Here is a 9,406-nt window from a genome sequence, read left to right on the forward strand (position 1 = left end):
TATATTTATTGGTTATTTATAATTTATAACAGTTAGGTTAACAAATGTTATGTAATGTTTAAAATTTGCTTAAACATTATACAGTGAGGTTAACCTATATGGCAATCAATGATATATTAAAATTTGCTTAAACAATCATGTGTTGACCACAAAAGTTTTGAAATGAGTGTATAGGAGAAGAACGAAATCCTTAATAAAGTCATGCAACTTGTTTAGAAATATAAAACACAACTTAAGTAAAACATTCATCTAATAGTCTATAGATAGACGTTATTTAAAGATCCTAATTGTACGAACATATATCCGGACTCCATCTGTGTCATTCTTCTTCTTTAGTCACAACAGACTTGAGTTTCTTGTTAGTTGAGAGCTGCATCCCTAAGGGTGAATGTTCATCAAGTAATGCTGCTCTCTTTTACGGTGTGATGTTTGAGAGAGAAGAGTCTGCCTCAGAATGAAAGAGATCCTATTGAATATGTTGAAAAAATAATGGTTGTTAGAAATGCAAAACATATATATGTATGTAGATAAATGTGGGTAGACGACATTAGTTTAAAGACACAATTATTACCCTGTCCTCTTCACAATCTTGCACACTTTCTGCCTCATGATGAATGAGCTTTTGTGCTCATTCAAGGTCGTCTTTTAAGCTCATTTTAAGCTTTGGTCAAGTCACTTTCGTTAGTTTTTAGTTCATTTTCCGTAATTTTTTTGTCCGTGAGTCTTTTTGGTGTCCTAGAGTAGTTTGTCGTTGTGTTTTGGTGTTGTTTGTGTTGTTTCGCAGGTTCCCGCGATGGCTCATGGCTTTGGTTGGGGTGCGATCACCATAGTGGAGCTAATTTCGCTGCTTCAAACTCGGAGCTACCGCTCCTCACTGGAGCTCCGGCTCCTCACTGGAGCTCCGGCTCCTCACTGGAGCTCCAGCTCAACATGGGCAGATGCTGTTGATGGGCTGCAGAACCTCAGGAGCGAGCACTTCATTGTCGAGCGAGTGCTCCCCAGTCCCTAGAGCCGGTGCTCTCCTGTGCTCTAGTGACAACTTTGCTTTCTCCGCCCCGATTTAATATTTTTTTTTGAGTGCCATATAAAAGAAAAGGGGGGAAGAATGTAAAGGGAGGATGCTATTTTCTAGTTTTCAGTTCTTAGCTTTTAAAGGAGAGAGAAACAAGAGAGAGAAGGGGTGACAACTTCAAACTCTTGAGGATATCCATTAATTTATGCACTCATAGTGCATTTTAAGCTTTAAACTCAACAGTTATTTCTTGTAATCAGTAAGTTTGTACTTTTTACACTTGATTTCAATCCAAGTAGTTGCATGTTTGCTTTTCTTTAGTTTATTCAATTTCTCTACTCGATTTCTACTTGCATGTTGGTAATTCGTGTTTCTATGTATGCTAAGTTGTTCATCATGAGTAGTGAGTAGTTCCATTTTAGGGCTTGGGGTGAAAACCTCTCTTTGTGACTATGAATAGTTGATTGGAGTATGTTGATGGGGTTGTGAATATGAAACTGAGTTTTTTTAGTAATTTGGTTGTGGGTCTCTTTGCTTGATCACCATTGAAACTCTTCTAAGCTATCCTAATTGTAATCGAGAGGTGAATTTAGGATGTGTAGCTCACTAGACTCACTTCTCTTGAATTCACTAAGAGATTAGGTCTTTGAGTCAAGATTTGTGAACTTGATGTACTTAAGCATGTTGAATTGGGTAATTACCATGCGAGTAGGAGTTGCTTAGTCTAACATAGTACTAATTTGCTTGAGAAGGTGATTAGTTATAGCATATAGTTCACTTCATCACATCCACACCTCAATTAACTAGCTCTCCATTGACTATCTCTTATGAACTTAGATTGGAGCCTGATCCCCAAGACCTATTTTCATCATATTGTATTCTCTTTATAACTTAATTGCGTGATCTAGTTTAATACAACCCTGGCCTCAATCCTAGTTGTAACCGAGACTCATCCTCCAATAGTCCAAAATTTGTGTTCACTGCCGGTTCTCCCTTGGGTTCGATCCCTTGCTTGCCCTTGCTACTTGTTAGTGGGTTGTGTTGAGGTGTTTTATAAATTGTAATTTGGAGGGGATCCTTGGGCCTTAACGACATCCCGAGTGACAAGATCCTACCTATACCAAATTTTGGCGCCGTTGCCGGGGAGCGCAACGGAGGTGAACGTTGGATTATTTGTTTTATGAGTTACGGTTGTTTATTATTTTCATATTCTTGATTCATTGCTTGGGTCGTTAAGTCCGTCCTTGGTATTACTAACCCTCTTCTTAGCTTCGGTGTTGTACATGAGCACAAACCCCGCAGGCGATATTCCATTTCCAAAGAGGCAAAGGGGGTAGACCTCCGAAAAGGCAAAGGGGTAGACCTCGAGTTATTTCACCATCTCCACAAGTAAGAGTTAGTGATACACCGGGCTCATCTTCTCAGGGCACTTAAATAATTTCTATTTCTCCTTCTAGAATGGCCGGAAATCAACAAAGAACTCTTGAGGACTATGGGGTTCCAATGGCATTCGAGGAGAGAAGTGGTATCAACCGTCCGCCTCTTCCGGATGGTAATTATGAATCTCCAAGCCAATTGATAAGAATGATCAAGGAAAGACAATTTGAAGGGAGAAGTAGTGAATGTCCTTACAAGCATCTTGCTCACTTTGTAAAGTTGTGCAATATTGTTAATGAGCATAATGCTACTCAAGAGCAAACTCGACTTCATCTCTTTCACTTTTCACTTGATGGTAGAGCTTTGGCATGGCTTGAGTCACTTCCCGCTAATTCTCTAACTGTAACACCCCAGAATTTCAAAGCGGAAAAGAAAGAAATATTAATAGTATTAAAAGGACGATGGCGGAAACATCGTCTTCTAGGAATGTCACTACTACAAGAAATGCGTTTAAATAACTAAGTGATAAACCAACATAAGTAAATAGTATAAATAAATTGAATTAATTAGAGTAATAACAAAAAGAGAAAACTAACTCTTCAACTAACTAAAAGTCTAGGCCTAAACCATTTAGCTTTTTAATGCTCACAACTCAACCCGAGCCCAAAACCAAATAAGTTTCCCATCAACATAACCGGCAAAATATACAACAAACATCCACAATCAGTGGGGAGTAACTAGCAGTTCTCCCTAAACAAAAGAAATCAAAGCATGATTCAGACTTAGATTAATAAGAAAGGAAATAATAAAGTCAAGTCAATTACAATATGCATCCACTTCCATGTAACTCACAAATAACGCAAATGAATAATAAATAGCAAGTGAGTTGGATATAAATAAATAAATCATCTCAAGAGTACTTTTATAAAAAATAAAAGTATAGGTAAAACAAGTTATTGAGTGAGAAACCGAACGCCAGTGAATCGCAATTCACTTCCTAAGGTTTGTCAGATCGCAATCTCCAGGTCAGTCTATGGGCTTACGTTCCCCACTGCCTGTGTCTAAGAATGGCCAAACTCCCGATGCAGGGTAGAACACGCAGAACTCCCTGACCTCTCGGACGACAACAATTAACCCAGGCGTACCTCTAGTTCGCAAACCAGGTGGTTGGCATGTTATTCACCGGGGACTACATCTATCCTACCGGATATTCTTACTCAAAATAAAATCATAAATATCATCAAAGTATCATTCATCTAAAAAATATTTGTCAAAAGGGATGCCACCCGGCCTTATACCCATATTTCATCAAAAGATATTTCTTCAAAATTTCTTCAAAGTAGTAACTTACAAACTTAGAACTAACAAATGTTCCAACAATAAATACTTTGAACATCACTAACAGTTCAAACAGAAATGCATCATAACAAATAAGATCACCAATTCACTCCAAGGCTTTTTAAATAAATAAAACGTACACAACTAATCATTTTTACATAAATCAAATATAAACATAATGATACCCATTAATACTTATAGCAACTTACTAAACACTAGAATCCAAGAACATGAAAGATCACAAATTATTTCTGATTAACAAGCTCTTAAATAATTAAAAACAATATCCTCAATTTCACAACAAAAACTCAATAATAGTTATTAAACTAATAAATACGATTAGTAAAATAACACGAAAATTATCATACGACCCTAATGGCTCTACTGAAATGGTATAATTTTTATTTTAGTTTTCCAACTCTAAAAGTATTTTTAAACGTTAATTTACAGATTACTCAATAAAGCCAATACAATAATTAAAAATAAAAATAAACCCCCAAAAATTACCAAAAATTTACATAACATGCATAACTCACGAAAATACATAATATACAAATAAATGAATTTTTCGGCCTCCAGAAATAATTTTTACAATTTATATACCGACTGAAACGAAAATTCAAAAACAGATAAATCAATTAAATAAACTGGTAAACAGTAAGAAAAAAATTATTCTATGGCATGAAATACATACAGCACATATAACATGACCCAAGACAAATAATTTCAGAAATTTTAACATTTTTCAATAATTATTATGCAAATAAGCCAAAAACGCACAAAATAACAATTAAATCAAATAAATACTAAAAATCAGTCGAAAATTATTTTCTATATACAATATTCATACAGCATGTATCAAGTATACACATGTAAAATTTCATCAATAATTTCATTCAAAAAGTATTTTAAATAGTTCCTAGCATAATAATCTAATACCGAACAATACCCTAATCACTATTGTTCTAAGATAACTACTAGTTACCTGGAACGTCGGAAGGAGAGCTGAGTCTAAAGAGATAGTTAAGAGTTACACATACAATCCAATTCCTCTTCTAACCCCAAAGCACAACGAACGATAAATTGTAGCAACAAGTCATTAGGCGTTTTCTTCTTGAATATTGAAAAATCTCATTTCATGCTGTTCTGGTCCGACCATGATTTCCGGCGATTGAAAATTCGTATTCACAATCGCTCCAGTCAAAGTGAAGATCAAGATGTTATAAACGTGCTGTCCAAATTTGAGGAAGATCCAACAGTTAGATCTCTGGCTACGGTTATTTTCGTGAAGGTGTGACAGGAAAAACCGGGTTGAACCTTTCTCTTATTTTTCACTTCTCTTCCTCTTCTCTCTTTTCTTTGAAAATGACGAGGCTTAATGAAGAATGATGTTGAATTTCTCTGATTAAAAATCAGAATTTATTGGCAAGGAAAAATGAAGGGTTTAGGACAATGTTAATGAGCGGTTACAAGAGATCCAAAGTTTAGCTTAATAAGCACCAAAACTCTTCATCCTCCACTCCATAATTGCTGATTTTCGGCCAGCATGACACGCCACATAGGATGCAACATTTCATCACCCAATTCGGTCCAACAACGTTACAAAAACGCTACACGACAAAAATGCATCCTAAACGCGCAAATAAATAACGAAACTAATATAACTTTCAAAATAAATAACTAACAACTTAAAATAAATACATATAAATATATCACAGCATATAAATATATATACACATTTTTACAACACGTTCCAAAATAATTTAAATAATAAATTATTTATTCTTACAAAAAAAATCATTTTAATGTAAACAAATAGCAAAAATAAAGGGTGAAAATTACGGGGTGTTACACTAACAACATGGGCGCAGATGACTAAGGCCTTTTTGAGGAGATTTGTTTCGGAAGAGAAAACGGCGGAGCTAAAACGTCAAATTGCTACATTCTCTCAATTACATGGTGAGACGTTGAGTGAAGCATGGGAAAGGTTCAAGGACTTGAGACGAGCTTGCCCTCATCATGGTTATGACTTGGCTACACTTTTGAGATCTTTTTATTATGGCCTAAGTCTCATAACTCGTGCTAATCTTGATGCGGGTGCGGAAGGTCGGCTTTTGAAAAATAACTTGAATGATGTGGAAGCCACCATTGAAGAGGTAGCAAGACATAGTGGTTGGGGTGGTTCCGATCGAAAACAAAATACAAGGAGCGCTGGTAAGATAGATGTTGATAATTATGAAGCTTTGGCGTCCAAGTTGGAAGTCGTGATGAAAAATCTTGACAAGATCAACTTGGCATCGTCTTCATCATCAAGCCCGGTGAATGTCATACAACCTTGTGAGACATGTGGAGGTTGTGATCATGCGGCAGCTCAATGCATGGCCACATTGGAGCAAGTAGCTGCGGTAGGGGCCCGAAATGACCCATACGCACCTACTTATAATCCTGGTTGGAGAAATCTCCCAAATTTTGGTTGGAAGCAAGGAAATCAACAATCTCACCAACCACAACCCTACTACCAAACACAACAACCACCCTTCCAAAACCAAAACCAATTCACTCAACAACCAAACAACCAATATCATGCCACTTCGAGACCACCTCCCGGTTTCAATCAAGGGGGCGGTTTTCAAGCACAAAGACCCTCGTATAACCCTCCCACATCACAAAAAACTTCACTTGAAGCCGCACTTGAAGCCTTCATGACGCAACAAACTAAATCTAATGCGTAAGTGTCCTCCACCATCCAACAAATGCAAGCTCATAATAAGATGATGGAGACACAACTTGCCCAATTAGCCCAACAAATTAGCCAACAACAATCTCAACAATCACTTTCGAGCCAACCTAGTAGCAACCCCGCTAATCATGATGGAGTGAATGTCGTTACCTTGAGATCGGGGAAGATATATGAGGGTCCGGTTATGAACAAAGTTGAGGTTGAGAAGGGAAAAAGTGAAGTAGATAGTTGTCGAGAAAAAGAGTGAAGAAGAGAAAAAGAAGGAAGCAGAGAAGGAAAAACAAAAGAGTGACAAAAATAAAGAGGAAGAAGAAAAAGAAAACGGGAAAGGAACACCGAGTCGGCAATATCTCACGCCTATTCCTTTTCCACAAAAATTTGCGGCGAAAAAGTTGAATGATAAACTTGCTCAAGTTCTTGAACTCATGAAGAGCATTCAAATCAACATTCCATTCTTGCAAGCTATAAAGGTGCGAGATGCCGGCCTATGCAAAGTTTCTAAAAGATCTCTTGACTCATAGAGATAAACTTGATGATGCAACGATTTCTCACCTTCCGCACAATGTTAGTGCGATCATTCAAGGAATTATGTCAGAAAAGAAGTCCGATTCGGGTGCTTTCCTAATTCCGGTAAAAATGGAAGGTGTTGAACAAAAGAGTGCTTTAGCCGATCTTGGAGCCGGAGTGAGTTTAATGCCCTTAGCTATAGCTAGCAAGCTTAATCATACTTTGGAGTCATCAAGGAGAACTATTCAATTGGCCGACCGAACCATTAGAAGTACCCGTTGGAGAATTGATAGATATTTCGGTTCAAGTTGGTAAGTTCACCATTCCATGTGACTTTGTGGTGATGGACATGAAGGAGGATCCTTGCACATACTGGGGAGGCCGTTCTTAGAGACGGCTAGAATGCTCTTTGATTGTGATAACAACACTCTCACCTTGAGAGTTGGAGATGAGAAGATGGTGTTCGAGTTCCCAAGGTCCATGAAAAAGCCACTTATGGAAGAAGTTATGAGAGTTGATGTGCTAGATGAAGAGATTAGGAAGATGGAGAGAGCCTTGGAGCTTGAAGACCCTATCCAAAAGACTTTGTGGGGGGAGATAAATACCGATACACTAGAAGAAGAGGAATATGAGAAACTCCTAAATGTGCTAGATTTGGAGGGGAGTTCTATGCCTCCTCCTAAGGGTAGATTTAAAACCCCTCCCCATCTCATTGAAATATGAATTCCTTGATCATGATAAAGCTTTTCTCGTTATTGTTAATGCGAAGCTAGAAGGCACCCAATTGAAAAATTTGATACATGTTTTGAAAGAAAATAGAAGTGCCTTCGGCTACTCGCTTAATGATCTTAAGGGGATAAGCTCATCGCTTTGTATGCACCGTATCTATCTTGAAGATGATCAAGCTTCCTCCATTGAACCTCAAAGGAGACTAAATCCAAATATGAGAGAAGTTGTGAAAAATGAGGTTTTGAAACTACTCAAGGCCGGGATAATCTATCCTTTTTCGGATAGTAAATGGGTAAGCCCGGTCTAAGTAGTTCCAAAAAAAGGAGGCTTGACGATAGTTGAGAATGGGCACGGTGAAGTTGTATCCACAAGGTCGGTTACGGGTTGGAGGATGTGAATAAATTATAGAAAATTAAACAAATCAACCCGTAAAGACCATTTTCCAATCCCTTTCATTGACCAAATGTTAGAGAGGTTGGTGAGTCATACACACTTTTGTTTTCTTGATGGGTACTCCAGATTTTTATAAATCCCGATTCACCCACAAGATCAAGAGAAAACAACTTTCACGTGTCCTTATGGCACCTTTGCTTATCGAAGGATGCCATTTGGATTGTATAATGATCCTTCAACGTTCCAAAGATGTATGACCGCAATCTTCTCCAACATGCTTGAGTCGAAAATAGAGGTTTTTATGGATGATTTCTCGGTGTGTGGTTCTTTTGACATATGTCTTAATAATTTGTTTAAAGTGTTTCAAAGATGTCGAAAGATGAACTTGGTATTGAATTGGGAAAAAGGTCATTTCATGGTAGAAGAGGGAATTGTTCTTAGTCATGTGATCTCTAGTCAGGGCATTGGGGTTGATCCCGCTAAAGTTGAGACAATCAAATGCCTTCCACCTCCAACAAATGTTAGGGGTGTAAGGAGTTTTCTTGGCCATGCTGGTTTTTATCGGCGTTTCATTAAAAGTTTTTCACAAATGGCCAAATCTTTGACTCAACTTTTAGCAAAAGATGCCCCATTTGTGTTTACTAATGATTTTCTACAAGCTTTTGATAGGTTGAAAGATGCGCTTGTTTCGGCCCCAATAATGCAACCACCTAATTGGGAGCTCCCTTTTGAGCTCATGTATGATGCTTCGGATGTTGCGGTGGGGGCCGTTCTAGGCCAAAGGAAGGAGAACAAGCTTCATGCAATCTACTACGTGAGCAAGAATTTAGATGATGCAAGGGAGTTTAACCTTTAGGAAGGGGAGCGCCTCCATGATCCTAGCTGACAAAGGGGTCGGCCAGTTGATCCGAAGGGCTCCTAGCTATCCCTCAATGGGTATGAACTCCTTACAGTGCTCATATAACACTAGATTAGATGAGGTGTTTGCTAGGGATGCACACAGATAAACCATCGCCTGCAACACTGTCTTACCTTGGCTTGGACGAAGAAGGGAAGGGCCCAGACTCCTTCCTATGAGAATGTACCTTCAAGGAGGAATCTCTCAAATACGGTGTAGGCCCTGTGGCCGACCGTTGTAATGCAGCAGCGTTCTTTGCCTTCAAGTACTCCCATAATCTGTTTCCATTCGATGTCCGTTTGGATGAGCATCATCCTCGGTCCTAACCACAAGTTACAGTCCATCTTCCTTCTCTGCTCACTACATTTAGGCTATTTTCTCTGGCTATCCTCTTAGAGGGTTCTTGACGAGC

General features: G+C 38.2%; 1 non-coding gene across 1 annotated transcript; it reads right to left on the reverse strand.

Annotated features, from left to right (window-relative positions):
* Window positions 1–5,646: 5,646 nt before the first annotated feature.
* Window positions 5,647–5,753, reverse strand: LOC125495404 (small nucleolar RNA R71). Its single transcript, XR_007272041.1, has one exon. It is a non-coding gene; the product is annotated as a small nucleolar RNA R71 (small nucleolar RNA).
* Window positions 5,754–9,406: the final 3,653 nt, after the last annotated feature.

This window comes from Beta vulgaris, chromosome 2 (genome assembly GCF_026745355.1).
Source record: "Beta vulgaris subsp. vulgaris cultivar EL10 chromosome 2, EL10.2, whole genome shotgun sequence".
NCBI lineage: Eukaryota > Viridiplantae > Streptophyta > Magnoliopsida > Caryophyllales > Amaranthaceae > Beta > Beta vulgaris.